The 15109-nt window shown below is 47.8% G+C and overlaps 10 non-coding genes across 10 annotated transcripts; all 10 read left to right on the top strand.

Moving 5' to 3' along the window:
- Window positions 1–746: 746 nt before the first annotated feature.
- Window positions 747–937, top strand: LOC142687871 (U2 spliceosomal RNA). The gene has a single exon (XR_012857056.1). It is a non-coding gene; the product is annotated as a U2 spliceosomal RNA (small nuclear RNA).
- Window positions 938–2217: 1280 nt separating this feature from the next.
- On the top strand, window positions 2218–2408 carry LOC142687870 (U2 spliceosomal RNA). The gene has a single exon (XR_012857055.1). It is a non-coding gene; the product is annotated as a U2 spliceosomal RNA (small nuclear RNA).
- Window positions 2409–3696: 1288 nt separating this feature from the next.
- On the top strand, window positions 3697–3887 carry LOC142687869 (U2 spliceosomal RNA). The gene has a single exon (XR_012857054.1). It is a non-coding gene; the product is annotated as a U2 spliceosomal RNA (small nuclear RNA).
- Window positions 3888–5171: 1284 nt separating this feature from the next.
- LOC142687868 (U2 spliceosomal RNA) lies at window positions 5172–5362 on the top strand. The gene has a single exon (XR_012857053.1). It is a non-coding gene; the product is annotated as a U2 spliceosomal RNA (small nuclear RNA).
- Window positions 5363–6642: 1280 nt separating this feature from the next.
- On the top strand, window positions 6643–6833 carry LOC142687866 (U2 spliceosomal RNA). The gene has a single exon (XR_012857051.1). It is a non-coding gene; the product is annotated as a U2 spliceosomal RNA (small nuclear RNA).
- A 1296-nt stretch (window positions 6834–8129) lies between these two features.
- Window positions 8130–8320, top strand: LOC142687865 (U2 spliceosomal RNA). The gene has a single exon (XR_012857050.1). It is a non-coding gene; the product is annotated as a U2 spliceosomal RNA (small nuclear RNA).
- Window positions 8321–9600: 1280 nt separating this feature from the next.
- LOC142687863 (U2 spliceosomal RNA) lies at window positions 9601–9791 on the top strand. Its single transcript, XR_012857049.1, has one exon. It is a non-coding gene; the product is annotated as a U2 spliceosomal RNA (small nuclear RNA).
- Window positions 9792–11087: 1296 nt separating this feature from the next.
- LOC142687862 (U2 spliceosomal RNA) lies at window positions 11088–11278 on the top strand. Its single transcript, XR_012857048.1, has one exon. It is a non-coding gene; the product is annotated as a U2 spliceosomal RNA (small nuclear RNA).
- Window positions 11279–12574: 1296 nt separating this feature from the next.
- Window positions 12575–12765, top strand: LOC142687861 (U2 spliceosomal RNA). Its single transcript, XR_012857047.1, has one exon. It is a non-coding gene; the product is annotated as a U2 spliceosomal RNA (small nuclear RNA).
- A 1296-nt stretch (window positions 12766–14061) lies between these two features.
- On the top strand, window positions 14062–14252 carry LOC142687860 (U2 spliceosomal RNA). The gene has a single exon (XR_012857046.1). It is a non-coding gene; the product is annotated as a U2 spliceosomal RNA (small nuclear RNA).
- Window positions 14253–15109: the final 857 nt, after the last annotated feature.

Below are 15109 nucleotides of genomic sequence, written 5' to 3'. Positions count from 1 at the left end.
AAGAGAGCAGCAATTTGGATTTGTTACTATGTTACCTAGAAGAATAACAAACTGTGCAAGGATGGAGGTTGTAGGAGCAAGGAGAAGTTGTCTGTAAAGTTGGTGGATGCCTATTTTCCATTTTGCAGTCCCTTGTCTCCCTCTTGTGGCCTCCTGGAGGCAACTAGCTGTGCAAAAAAAAGACAGCCTGGCGGCCGGCTGTTGCAGTGTTGCCCTCTCAGGCAACACTGAGTGACTGACTGAGCCTCACCGTCTTATATAAAGTTCAGATGGAACTTTGCACGTGTCATAGTGGAGCCCTCAGGATTCCAGAGCCAGCTTTCTGACATCATAATGGGGCCTCAGAGATAAAAGCCTGGGCCCAGGCAGTGTTGGTCAGTGCTGCTCAGCAGGCAGCACTGGACTGGACTGGATTACAGCTGATACAAGGTGTGAAGGAACAAGGGGTGGCTGTGGGCATGCACTTGCTGCCGCTGCCAGTGTTTATCTGCATGGCAGCAGGGCATTTGGGCGTTGCCAGGAAGGCGTTTTTATGTAGATTCCTCCTCTTTCAGCACTGCATTGTGGTGCAAGCAAAAGAAGCAAATCCTGTCTGGCTTCCTCTCCGGCCTTTATTCACCTCCCGTGTAGCTGTGAGTGTGTGAGCCTGCAGGGCCCCATGGAATTGCCTAGAAGTAGGCTGAATCGCTGCAAGGGCTGAACAGCAGTATCGGGCAGGCTCGGGCAACGCGCGGCCCGTTCGGGTTATCGCTTCTCGGCCTTTTGGCTAAGATCAAGTGTAGTATCTGTTCTTATCAGTTTAATATCTGATACGTCCCCTATCTGGGGACCATATATTAAATGGATTTTTAGAACAGGGAGATGGAAATAGAGCTTGCTCTGTCCACTCCACGCATTGACCTGGTATTGCAGTATTTCCAGGACCGGTGCACCCTTTCCTTATGTGTTGACTAAAAGCAGATTCCAAAAGTGTTTTTTGTCTTTGCTATTGTTTCTGTCTTTCTGAAGGGATCTCCCCTTTTAATCCCATTATTTCAACACCTGTTGGACAATGCATGAGTGATAATGAGCTCATTGATTAAATGCAATTAATGAATAGATTGCCACCTCTTGTTGTGTGTCGTCTGTGTTTCTGTGTTTCCGGCATTTCACATTGGAACACCTCATTCACCTTCCTTGTCTTCTCTCCGCCCTCCCTTTTAGGTAAGTTAAAGAGCTGCACCTGAGCCAGCCACTGATTGATTGATTGATTGATTGATTGATTGATTGATTGATTGATGCAGCACAACAGTCAAATAGTGGAGTGGAGTAGGGGAACAGCAAACAGCCAATAAAGCAGCCCGCCCGCTCGCCTGCCCGCCACAATGGACCTACCTGTGTACACTAGATGGATGTGATGGAATGTACTGTCGTCCCTACATTTCAAGAAGAAGTAAGAATTGCAGTTGCAACAAAGCCTTGCTTGCCTACAAAGAGAGCAGCAATTTGGATTTGTTACTATGTTACCTAGAAGAATAACAAACTGTGCAAGGATGGAGGTTGTAGGAGCAAGGAGAAGTTGTCTGTAAAGTTGGTGGATGCCTATTTTCCATTTTGCAGTCCCTTGTCTCCCTCTTGTGGCCTCCTGGAGGCAACTAGCTGTGCAAAAAAAAGACAGCCTGGCGGCCGGCTGTTGCAGTGTTGCCCTCTCAGGCAACACTGAGTGACTGACTGAGCCTCACCGTCTTATATAAAGTTCAGACGGAACTTTGCACGTGTCATAGTGGAGCCCTCAGGATTCCAGAGCCAGCTTTCTGACATCATAATGGGGCCTCAGAGATAAAAGCCTGGGCCCAGGCAGTGTTGGTCAGTGCTGCTCAGCAGGCAGCACTGGACTGGACTGGATTACAGCTGATACAAGGTGTGAAGGAACAAGGGGTGGCTGTGGGCATGCACTTGCTGCCGCTGCCAGTGTTTATCTGCATGGCAGCAGGGCATTTGGGCGTTGCCAGGAAGGCGTTTTTATGTAGATTCCTCCTCTTTCAGCACTGCATTGTGGTGCAAGCAAAAGAAGCAAATCCTGTCTGGCTTCCTCTCCGGCCTTTATTCACCTCCCGTGTAGCTGTGAGTGTGTGAGCCTGCAGGGCCCCATGGAATTGCCTAGAAGTAGGCTGAATCGCTGCAAGGGCTGAACAGCAGTATCGGGCAGGCTCGGGCAACGCGCGGCCCGTTCGGGTTATCGCTTCTCGGCCTTTTGGCTAAGATCAAGTGTAGTATCTGTTCTTATCAGTTTAATATCTGATACGTCCCCTATCTGGGGACCATATATTAAATGGATTTTTAGAACAGGGAGATGGAAATAGAGCTTGCTCTGTCCACTCCACGCATTGACCTGGTATTGCAGTATTTCCAGGACCGGTGCACCCTTTCCTTATGTGTTGACTAAAAGCAGATTCCAAAAGTGTTTTTTGTCTTTGCTATTGTTTCTGTCTTTCTGAAGGGATCTCCCCTTTTAATCCCATTATTTCAACACCTGTTGGACAATGCATGAGTGATAATGAGCTCATTGATTAAATGCAATTAATGAATAGATTGCCACCTCTTGTTGTGTGTCGTCTGTGTTTCTGTGTTTCCGGCATTTCACATTGGAACACCTCATTCACCTTCCTTGTCTTCTCTCCGCCCTCCCTTTTAGGTAAGTTAAAGAGCTGCACCTGAGCCAGCCACTGATTGATTGATTGATTGATTGATTGATTGATTGATTGATTGATTGATTGATGCAGCACAACAGTCAAATAGTGGAGTGGAGTAGGGGAACAGCAAACAGCCAATAAAGCAGCCCGCCCGCTCGCCTGCCCGCCACAATGGACCTACCTGTGTACACTAGATGGATGTGATGGAATGTACTGTCGTCCCTACATTTCAAGAAGAAGTAAGAATTGCAGTTGCAACAAAGCCTTGCTTGCCTACAAAGAGAGCAGCAATTTGGATTTGTTACTATGTTACCTAGAAGAATAACAAACTGTGCAAGGATGGAGGTTGTAGGAGCAAGGAGAAGTTGTCTGTAAAGTTGGTGGATGCCTATTTTCCATTTTGCAGTCCCTTGTCTCCCTCTTGTGGCCTCCTGGAGGCAACTAGCTGTGCAAAAAAAAGACAGCCTGGCGGCCGGCTGTTGCAGTGTTGCCCTCTCAGGCAACACTGAGTGACTGACTGAGCCTCACCGTCTTATATAAAGTTCAGACGGAACTTTGCACGTGTCATAGTGGAGCCCTCAGGATTCCAGAGCCAGCTTTCTGACATCATAATGGGGCCTCAGAGATAAAAGCCTGGGCCCAGGCAGTGTTGGTCAGTGCTGCTCAGCAGGCAGCACTGGACTGGACTGGATTACAGCTGATACAAGGTGTGAAGGAACAAGGGGTGGCTGTGGGCATGCACTTGCTGCCGCTGATAGTGTTTATCTGCATGGCAGCAGGGCATTTGGGCGTTGCCAGGAAGGCGTTTTTATGTAGATTCCTCCTCTTTCAGCACTGCATTGTGGTGCAAGCAAAAGAAGCAAATCCTGTCTGGCTTCCTCTCCGGCCTTTATTCACCTCCCGTGTAGCTGTGAGTGTGTGAGCCTGCAGGGCCCCATGGAATTGCCTAGAAGTAGGCTGAATCGCTGCAAGGGCTGAACAGCAGTATCGGGCAGGCTCGGGCAACGCGCGGCCCGTTCGGGTTATCGCTTCTCGGCCTTTTGGCTAAGATCAAGTGTAGTATCTGTTCTTATCAGTTTAATATCTGATACGTCCCCTATCTGGGGACCATATATTAAATGGATTTTTAGAACAGGGAGATGGAAATAGAGCTTGCTCTGTCCACTCCACGCATTGACCTGGTATTGCAGTATTTCCAGGACCGGTGCACCCTTTCCTTATGTGTTGACTAAAAGCAGATTCCAAAAGTGTTTTTTGTCTTTGCTATTGTTTCTGTCTTTCTGAAGGGATCTCCCCTTTTAATCCCATTATTTCAACACCTGTTGGACAATGCATGAGTGATAATGAGCTCATTGATTAAATGCAATTAATGAATAGATTGCCACCTCTTGTTGTGTGTCGTCTGTGTTTCTGTGTTTCCGGCATTTCACATTGGAACACCTCATTCACCTTCCTTGTCTTCTCTCCGCCCTCCCTTTTAGGTAAGTTAAAGAGCTGCACCTGAGCCAGCCACTGATTGATTGATTGATTGATTGATTGATTGATTGATTGATTGATTGATGCAGCACAACAGTCAAATAGTGGAGTGGAGTAGGGGAACAGCAAACAGCCAATAAAGCAGCCCGCCCGCTCGCCTGCCCGCCACAATGGACCTACCTGTGTACACTAGATGGATGTGATGGAATGTACTGTCGTCCCTACATTTCAAGAAGAAGTAAGAATTGCAGTTGCAACAAAGCCTTGCTTGCCTACAAAGAGAGCAGCAATTTGGATTTGTTACTATGTTACCTAGAAGAATAACAAACTGTGCAAGGATGGAGGTTGTAGGAGCAAGGAGAAGTTGTCTGTAAAGTTGGTGGATGCCTATTTTCCATTTTGCAGTCCCTTGTCTCCCTCTTGTGGCCTCCTGGAGGTAACTAGCTGTGCAAAAAAAAGACAGCCTGGCGGCCGGCTGTTGCAGTGTTGCCCTCTCAGGCAACACTGAGTGACTGACTGAGCCTCACCGTCTTATATAAAGTTCAGACGGAACTTTGCACGTGTCATAGTGGAGCCCTCAGGATTCCAGAGCCAGCTTTCTGACATCATAATGGGGCCTCAGAGATAAAAGCCTGGGCCCAGGCAGTGTTGGTCAGTGCTGCTCAGCAGGCAGCACTGGACTGGACTGGATTACAGCTGATACAAGGTGTGAAGGAACAAGGGGTGGCTGTGGGCATGCACTTGCTGCCGCTGCCAGTGTTTATCTGCATGGCAGCAGGGCATTTGGGCGTTGCCAGGAAGGCGTTTTTATGTAGATTCCTCCTCTTTCAGCACTGCATTGTGGTGCAAGCAAAAGAAGCAAATCCTGTCTGGCTTCCTCTCCGGCCTTTATTCACCTCCCGTGTAGCTGTGAGTGTGTGAGCCTGCAGGGCCCCATGGAATTGCCTAGAAGTAGGCTGAATCGCTGCAAGGGCTGAACAGCAGTATCGGGCAGGCTCGGGCAACGCGCGGCCCGTTCGGGTTATCGCTTCTCGGCCTTTTGGCTAAGATCAAGTGTAGTATCTGTTCTTATCAGTTTAATATCTGATACGTCCCCTATCTGGGGACCATATATTAAATGGATTTTTAGAACAGGGAGATGGAAATAGAGCTTGCTCTGTCCACTCCACGCATTGACCTGGTATTGCAGTATTTCCAGGACCGGTGCACCCTTTCCTTATGTGTTGACTAAAAGCAGATTCCAAAAGTGTTTTTTGTCTTTGCTATTGTTTCTGTCTTTCTGAAGGGATCTCCCCTTTTAATCCCATTATTTCAACACCTGTTGGACAATGCATGAGTGATAATGAGCTCATTGATTAAATGCAATTAATGAATAGATTGCCACCTCTTGTTGTGTGTCGTCTGTGTTTCTGTGTTTCCGGCATTTCACATTGGAACACCTCATTCACCTTCCTTGTCTTCTCTCCGCCCTCCCTTTTAGGTAAGTTAAAGAGCTGCACCTGAGCCAGCCACTGATTGATTGATTGATTGATTGATTGATTGATTGATTGATTGATGCAGCACAACAGTCAAATAGTGGAGTGGAGTAGGGGAACAGCAAACAGCCAATAAAGCAGCCCGCCCGCTCGCCTGCCCGCCACAATGGACCTACCTGTGTACACTAGATGGATGTGATGGAATGTACTGTCGTCCCTACATTTCAAGAAGAAGTAAGAATTGCAGTTGCAACAAAGCCTTGCTTGCCTACAAAGAGAGCAGCAATTTGGATTTGTTACTATGTTACCTAGAAGAATAACAAACTGTGCAAGGATGGAGGTTGTAGGAGCAAGGAGAAGTTGTCTGTAAAGTTGGTGGATGCCTATTTTCCATTTTGCAGTCCCTTGTCTCCCTCTTGTGGCCTCCTGGAGGCAACTAGCTGTGCAAAAAAAAGACAGCCTGGCGGCCGGCTGTTGCAGTGTTGCCCTCTCAGGCAACACTGAGTGACTGACTGAGCCTCACCGTCTTATATAAAGTTCAGACGGAACTTTGCACGTGTCATAGTGGAGCCCTCAGGATTCCAGAGCCAGCTTTCTGACATCATAATGGGGCCTCAGAGATAAAAGCCTGGGCCCAGGCAGTGTTGGTCAGTGCTGCTCAGCAGGCAGCACTGGACTGGACTGGATTACAGCTGATACAAGGTGTGAAGGAACAAGGGGTGGCTGTGGGCATGCACTTGCTGCCGCTGATAGTGTTTATCTGCATGGCAGCAGGGCATTTGGGCGTTGCCAGGAAGGCGTTTTTATGTAGATTCCTCCTCTTTCAGCACTGCATTGTGGTGCAAGCAAAAGAAGCAAATCCTGTCTGGCTTCCTCTCCGGCCTTTATTCACCTCCCGTGTAGCTGTGAGTGTGTGAGCCTGCAGGGCCCCATGGAATTGCCTAGAAGTAGGCTGAATCGCTGCAAGGGCTGAACAGCAGTATCGGGCAGGCTCGGGCAACGCGCGGCCCGTTCGGGTTATCGCTTCTCGGCCTTTTGGCTAAGATCAAGTGTAGTATCTGTTCTTATCAGTTTAATATCTGATACGTCCCCTATCTGGGGACCATATATTAAATGGATTTTTAGAACAGGGAGATGGAAATAGAGCTTGCTCTGTCCACTCCACGCATTGACCTGGTATTGCAGTATTTCCAGGACCGGTGCACCCTTTCCTTATGTGTTGACTAAAAGCAGATTCCAAAAGTGTTTTTTGTCTTTGCTATTGTTTCTGTCTTTCTGAAGGGATCTCCCCTTTTAATCCCATTATTTCAACACCTGTTGGACAATGCATGAGTGATAATGAGCTCATTGATTAAATGCAATTAATGAATAGATTGCCACCTCTTGTTGTGTGTCGTCTGTGTTTCTGTGTTTCCGGCATTTCACATTGGAACACCTCATTCACCTTCCTTGTCTTCTCTCCGCCCTCCCTTTTAGGTAAGTTAAAGAGCTGCACCTGAGCCAGCCACTGATTGATTGATTGATTGATTGATTGATTGATTGATTGATTGATTGATTGATTGATTGATGCAGCACAACAGTCAAATAGTGGAGTGGAGTAGGGGAACAGCAAACAGCCAATAAAGCAGCCCGCCCGCTCGCCTGCCCGCCACAATGGACCTACCTGTGTACACTAGATGGATGTGATGGAATGTACTGTCGTCCCTACATTTCAAGAAGAAGTAAGAATTGCAGTTGCAACAAAGCCTTGCTTGCCTACAAAGAGAGCAGCAATTTGGATTTGTTACTATGTTACCTAGAAGAATAACAAACTGTGCAAGGATGGAGGTTGTAGGAGCAAGGAGAAGTTGTCTGTAAAGTTGGTGGATGCCTATTTTCCATTTTGCAGTCCCTTGTCTCCCTCTTGTGGCCTCCTGGAGGTAACTAGCTGTGCAAAAAAAAGACAGCCTGGCGGCCGGCTGTTGCAGTGTTGCCCTCTCAGGCAACACTGAGTGACTGACTGAGCCTCACCGTCTTATATAAAGTTCAGACGGAACTTTGCACGTGTCATAGTGGAGCCCTCAGGATTCCAGAGCCAGCTTTCTGACATCATAATGGGGCCTCAGAGATAAAAGCCTGGGCCCAGGCAGTGTTGGTCAGTGCTGCTCAGCAGGCAGCACTGGACTGGACTGGATTACAGCTGATACAAGGTGTGAAGGAACAAGGGGTGGCTGTGGGCATGCACTTGCTGCCGCTGCCAGTGTTTATCTGCATGGCAGCAGGGCATTTGGGCGTTGCCAGGAAGGCGTTTTTATGTAGATTCCTCCTCTTTCAGCACTGCATTGTGGTGCAAGCAAAAGAAGCAAATCCTGTCTGGCTTCCTCTCCGGCCTTTATTCACCTCCCGTGTAGCTGTGAGTGTGTGAGCCTGCAGGGCCCCATGGAATTGCCTAGAAGTAGGCTGAATCGCTGCAAGGGCTGAACAGCAGTATCGGGCAGGCTCGGGCAACGCGCGGCCCGTTCGGGTTATCGCTTCTCGGCCTTTTGGCTAAGATCAAGTGTAGTATCTGTTCTTATCAGTTTAATATCTGATACGTCCCCTATCTGGGGACCATATATTAAATGGATTTTTAGAACAGGGAGATGGAAATAGAGCTTGCTCTGTCCACTCCACGCATTGACCTGGTATTGCAGTATTTCCAGGACCGGTGCACCCTTTCCTTATGTGTTGACTAAAAGCAGATTCCAAAAGTGTTTTTTGTCTTTGCTATTGTTTCTGTCTTTCTGAAGGGATCTCCCCTTTTAATCCCATTATTTCAACACCTGTTGGACAATGCATGAGTGATAATGAGCTCATTGATTAAATGCAATTAATGAATAGATTGCCACCTCTTGTTGTGTGTCGTCTGTGTTTCTGTGTTTCCGGCATTTCACATTGGAACACCTCATTCACCTTCCTTGTCTTCTCTCCGCCCTCCCTTTTAGGTAAGTTAAAGAGCTGCACCTGAGCCAGCCACTGATTGATTGATTGATTGATTGATTGATTGATTGATTGATTGATGCAGCACAACAGTCAAATAGTGGAGTGGAGTAGGGGAACAGCAAACAGCCAATAAAGCAGCCCGCCCGCTCGCCTGCCCGCCACAATGGACCTACCTGTGTACACTAGATGGATGTGATGGAATGTACTGTCGTCCCTACATTTCAAGAAGAAGTAAGAATTGCAGTTGCAACAAAGCCTTGCTTGCCTACAAAGAGAGCAGCAATTTGGATTTGTTACTATGTTACCTAGAAGAATAACAAACTGTGCAAGGATGGAGGTTGTAGGAGCAAGGAGAAGTTGTCTGTAAAGTTGGTGGATGCCTATTTTCCATTTTGCAGTCCCTTGTCTCCCTCTTGTGGCCTCCTGGAGGCAACTAGCTGTGCAAAAAAAAGACAGCCTGGCGGCCGGCTGTTGCAGTGTTGCCCTCTCAGGCAACACTGAGTGACTGACTGAGCCTCACCGTCTTATATAAAGTTCAGACGGAACTTTGCACGTGTCATAGTGGAGCCCTCAGGATTCCAGAGCCAGCTTTCTGACATCATAATGGGGCCTCAGAGATAAAAGCCTGGGCCCAGGCAGTGTTGGTCAGTGCTGCTCAGCAGGCAGCACTGGACTGGACTGGATTACAGCTGATACAAGGTGTGAAGGAACAAGGGGTGGCTGTGGGCATGCACTTGCTGCCGCTGCCAGTGTTTATCTGCATGGCAGCAGGGCATTTGGGCGTTGCCAGGAAGGCGTTTTAATGTAGATTCCTCCTCTTTCAGCACTGCATTGTGGTGCAAGCAAAAGAAGCAAATCCTGTCTGGCTTCCTCTCCGGCCTTTATTCACCTCCCGTGTAGCTGTGAGTGTGTGAGCCTGCAGGGCCCCATGGAATTGCCTAGAAGTAGGCTGAATCGCTGCAAGGGCTGAACAGCAGTATCGGGCAGGCTCGGGCAACGCGCGGCCCGTTCGGGTTATCGCTTCTCGGCCTTTTGGCTAAGATCAAGTGTAGTATCTGTTCTTATCAGTTTAATATCTGATACGTCCCCTATCTGGGGACCATATATTAAATGGATTTTTAGAACAGGGAGATGGAAATAGAGCTTGCTCTGTCCACTCCACGCATTGACCTGGTATTGCAGTATTTCCAGGACCGGTGCACCCTTTCCTTATGTGTTGACTAAAAGCAGATTCCAAAAGTGTTTTTTGTCTTTGCTATTGTTTCTGTCTTTCTGAAGGGATCTCCCCTTTTAATCCCATTATTTCAACACCTGTTGGACAATGCATGAGTGATAATGAGCTCATTGATTAAATGCAATTAATGAATAGATTGCCACCTCTTGTTGTGTGTCGTCTGTGTTTCTGTGTTTCCGGCATTTCACATTGGAACACCTCATTCACCTTCCTTGTCTTCTCTCCGCCCTCCCTTTTAGGTAAGTTAAAGAGCTGCACCTGAGCCAGCCACTGATTGATTGATTGATTGATTGATTGATTGATTGATTGATTGATTGATTGATTGATTGATGCAGCACAACAGTCAAATAGTGGAGTGGAGTAGGGGAACAGCAAACAGCCAATAAAGCAGCCCGCCTGCTCGCCTGCCCGCCACAATGGACCTACCTGTGTACACTAGATGGATGTGATGGAATGTACTGTCGTCCCTACATTTCAAGAAGAAGTAAGAATTGCAGTTGCAACAAAGCCTTGCTTGCCTACAAAGAGAGCAGCAATTTGGATTTGTTACTATGTTACCTAGAAGAATAACAAACTGTGCAAGGATGGAGGTTGTAGGAGCAAGGAGAAGTTGTCTGTAAAGTTGGTGGATGCCTATTTTCCATTTTGCAGTCCCTTGTCTCCCTCTTGTGGCCTCCTGGAGGCAACTAGCTGTGCAAAAAAAAGACAGCCTGGCGGCCGGCTGTTGCAGTGTTGCCCTCTCAGGCAACACTGAGTGACTGACTGAGCCTCACCGTCTTATATAAAGTTCAGACGGAACTTTGCACGTGTCATAGTGGAGCCCTCAGGATTCCAGAGCCAGCTTTCTGACATCATAATGGGGCCTCAGAGATAAAAGCCTGGGCCCAGGCAGTGTTGGTCAGTGCTGCTCAGCAGGCAGCACTGGACTGGACTGGATTACAGCTGATACAAGGTGTGAAGGAACAAGGGGTGGCTGTGGGCATGCACTTGCTGCCGCTGCCAGTGTTTATCTGCATGGCAGCAGGGCATTTGGGCGTTGCCAGGAAGGCGTTTTTATGTAGATTCCTCCTCTTTCAGCACTGCATTGTGGTGCAAGCAAAAGAAGCAAATCCTGTCTGGCTTCCTCTCCGGCCTTTATTCACCTCCCGTGTAGCTGTGAGTGTGTGAGCCTGCAGGGCCCCATGGAATTGCCTAGAAGTAGGCTGAATCGCTGCAAGGGCTGAACAGCAGTATCGGGCAGGCTCGGGCAACGCGCGGCCCGTTCGGGTTATCGCTTCTCGGCCTTTTGGCTAAGATCAAGTGTAGTATCTGTTCTTATCAGTTTAATATCTGATACGTCCCCTATCTGGGGACCATATATTAAATGGATTTTTAGAACAGGGAGATGGAAATAGAGCTTGCTCTGTCCACTCCACGCATTGACCTGGTATTGCAGTATTTCCAGGACCGGTGCACCCTTTCCTTATGTGTTGACTAAAAGCAGATTCCAAAAGTGTTTTTTGTCTTTGCTATTGTTTCTGTCTTTCTGAAGGGATCTCCCCTTTTAATCCCATTATTTCAACACCTGTTGGACAATGCATGAGTGATAATGAGCTCATTGATTAAATGCAATTAATGAATAGATTGCCACCTCTTGTTGTGTGTCGTCTGTGTTTCTGTGTTTCCGGCATTTCACATTGGAACACCTCATTCACCTTCCTTGTCTTCTCTCCGCCCTCCCTTTTAGGTAAGTTAAAGAGCTGCACCTGAGCCAGCCACTGATTGATTGATTGATTGATTGATTGATTGATTGATTGATTGATTGATTGATTGATTGATGCAGCACAACAGTCAAATAGTGGAGTGGAGTAGGGGAACAGCAAACAGCCAATAAAGCAGCCCGCCCGCTCGCCTGCCCGCCACAATGGACCTACCTGTGTACACTAGATGGATGTGATGGAATGTACTGTCGTCCCTACATTTCAAGAAGAAGTAAGAATTGCAGTTGCAACAAAGCCTTGCTTGCCTACAAAGAGAGCAGCAATTTGGATTTGTTACTATGTTACCTAGAAGAATAACAAACTGTGCAAGGATGGAGGTTGTAGGAGCAAGGAGAAGTTGTCTGTAAAGTTGGTGGATGCCTATTTTCCATTTTGCAGTCCCTTGTCTCCCTCTTGTGGCCTCCTGGAGGCAACTAGCTGTGCAAAAAAAAGACAGCCTGGCGGCCGGCTGTTGCAGTGTTGCCCTCTCAGGCAACACTGAGTGACTGACTGAGCCTCACCGTCTTATATAAAGTTCAGACGGAACTTTGCACGTGTCATAGTGGAGCCCTCAGGATTCCAGAGCCAGCTTTCTGACATCATAATGGGGCCTCAGAGATAAAAGCCTGGGCCCAGGCAGTGTTGGTCAGTGCTGCTCAGCAGGCAGCACTGGACTGGACTGGATTACAGCTGATACAAGGTGTGAAGGAACAAGGGGTGGCTGTGGGCATGCACTTGCTGCCGCTGCCAGTGTTTATCTGCATGGCAGCAGGGCATTTGGGCGTTGCCAGGAAGGCGTTTTTATGTAGATTCCTCCTCTTTCAGCACTGCATTGTGGTGCAAGCAAAAGAAGCAAATCCTGTCTGGCTTCCTCTCCGGCCTTTATTCACCTCCCGTGTAGCTGTGAGTGTGTGAGCCTGCAGGGCCCCATGGAATTGCCTAGAAGTAGGCTGAATCGCTGCAAGGGCTGAACAGCAGTATCGGGCAGGCTCGGGCAACGCGCGGCCCGTTCGGGTTATCGCTTCTCGGCCTTTTGGCTAAGATCAAGTGTAGTATCTGTTCTTATCAGTTTAATATCTGATACGTCCCCTATCTGGGGACCATATATTAAATGGATTTTTAGAACAGGGAGATGGAAATAGAGCTTGCTCTGTCCACTCCACGCATTGACCTGGTATTGCAGTATTTCCAGGACCGGTGCACCCTTTCCTTATGTGTTGACTAAAAGCAGATTCCAAAAGTGTTTTTTGTCTTTGCTATTGTTTCTGTCTTTCTGAAGGGATCTCCCCTTTTAATCCCATTATTTCAACACCTGTTGGACAATGCATGAGTGATAATGAGCTCATTGATTAAATGCAATTAATGAATAGATTGCCACCTCTTGTTGTGTGTCGTCTGTGTTTCTGTGTTTCCGGCATTTCACATTGGAACACCTCATTCACCTTCCTTGTCTTCTCTCCGCCCTCCCTTTTAGGTAAGTTAAAGAGCTGCACCTGAGCCAGCCACTGATTGATTGATTGATTGATTGATTGATTGATTGATTGATTGATTGATTGATTGATTGATGCAGCACAACAGTCAAATAGTGGAGTGGAGTAGGGGAACAGCAAACAGCCAATAAAGCAGCCCGCCCGCTCGCCTGCCCGCCACAATGGACCTACCTGTGTACACTAGATGGATGTGATGGAATGTACTGTCGTCCCTACATTTCAAGAAGAAGTAAGAATTGCAGTTGCAACAAAGCCTTGCTTGCCTACAAAGAGAGCAGCAATTTGGATTTGTTACTATGTTACCTAGAAGAATAACAAACTGTGCAAGGATGGAGGTTGTAGGAGCAAGGAGAAGTTGTCTGTAAAGTTGGTGGATGCCTATTTTCCATTTTGCAGTCCCTTGTCTCCCTCTTGTGGCCTCCTGGAGGCAACTAGCTGTGCAAAAAAAAGACAGCCTGGCGGCCGGCTGTTGCAGTGTTGCCCTCTCAGGCAACACTGAGTGACTGACTGAGCCTCACCGTCTTATATAAAGTTCAGACGGAACTTTGCACGTGTCATAGTGGAGCCCTCAGGATTCCAGAGCCAGCTTTCTGACATCATAATGGGGCCTCAGAGATAAAAGCCTGGGCCCAGGCAGTGTTGGTCAGTGCTGCTCAGCAGGCAGCACTGGACTGGACTGGATTACAGCTGATACAAGGTGTGAAGGAACAAGGGGTGGCTGTGGGCATGCACTTGCTGCCGCTGCCAGTGTTTATCTGCATGGCAGCAGGGCATTTGGGCGTTGCCAGGAAGGCGTTTTTATGTAGATTCCTCCTCTTTCAGCACTGCATTGTGGTGCAAGCAAAAGAAGCAAATCCTGTCTGGCTTCCTCTCCGGCCTTTATTCACCTCCCGTGTAGCTGTGAGTGTGTGAGCCTGCAGGGCCCCATGGAATTGCCTAGAAGTAGGCTGAATCGCTGCAAGGGCTGAACAGCAGTATCGGGCAGGCTCGGGCAACGCGCGGCCCGTTCGGGTTATCGCTTCTCGGCCTTTTGGCTAAGATCAAGTGTAGTATCTGTTCTTATCAGTTTAATATCTGATACGTCCCCTATCTGGGGACCATATATTAAATGGATTTTTAGAACAGGGAGATGGAAATAGAGCTTGCTCTGTCCACTCCACGCATTGACCTGGTATTGCAGTATTTCCAGGACCGGTGCACCCTTTCCTTATGTGTTGACTAAAAGCAGATTCCAAAAGTGTTTTTTGTCTTTGCTATTGTTTCTGTCTTTCTGAAGGGATCTCCCCTTTTAATCCCATTATTTCAACACCTGTTGGACAATGCATGAGTGATAATGAGCTCATTGATTAAATGCAATTAATGAATAGATTGCCACCTCTTGTTGTGTGTCGTCTGTGTTTCTGTGTTTCCGGCATTTCACATTGGAACACCTCATTCACCTTCCTTGTCTTCTCTCCGCCCTCCCTTTTAGGTAAGTTAAAGAGCTGCACCTGAGCCAGCCACTGATTGATTGATTGATTGATTGATTGATTGATTGATTGATTGATTGATGCAGCACAACAGTCAAATAGTGGAGTGGAGTAGGGGAACAGCAAACAGCCAATAAAGCAGCCCGCCCGCTCGCCTGCCCGCCACAATGGACCTACCTGTGTACACTAGATGGATGTGATGGAATGTACTGTCGTCCCTACATTTCAAGAAGAAGTAAGAATTGCAGTTGCAACAAAGCCTTGCTTGCCTACAAAGAGAGCAGCAATTTGGATTTGTTACTATGTTACCTAGAAGAATAACAAACTGTGCAAGGATGGAGGTTGTAGGAGCAAGGAGAAGTTGTCTGTAAAGTTGGTGGATGCCTATTTTCCATTTTGCAGTCCCTTGTCTCCCTCTTGTGGCCTCCTGGAGGCAACTAGCTGTGCAAAAAAAAGACAGCCTGGCGGCCGGCTGTTGCAGTGTTGCCCTCTCAGGCAACACTGAGTGACTGACCGAGCCTCACCGTCTTATATAAAGTTCAGACGGAACTTTGCACGTGTCATAGTGGAGCCCTCAGGATTCCAGAGCCAGC

Source organism: Rhinoderma darwinii, assembly GCF_050947455.1.
Source record: "Rhinoderma darwinii isolate aRhiDar2 chromosome 5 unlocalized genomic scaffold, aRhiDar2.hap1 SUPER_5_unloc_24, whole genome shotgun sequence".
NCBI lineage: Eukaryota > Metazoa > Chordata > Amphibia > Anura > Rhinodermatidae > Rhinoderma > Rhinoderma darwinii.
The sequence above is the reverse complement of the archived record's forward strand: the minus strand, read 5'-3'. Positions and strand labels throughout refer to the sequence as shown.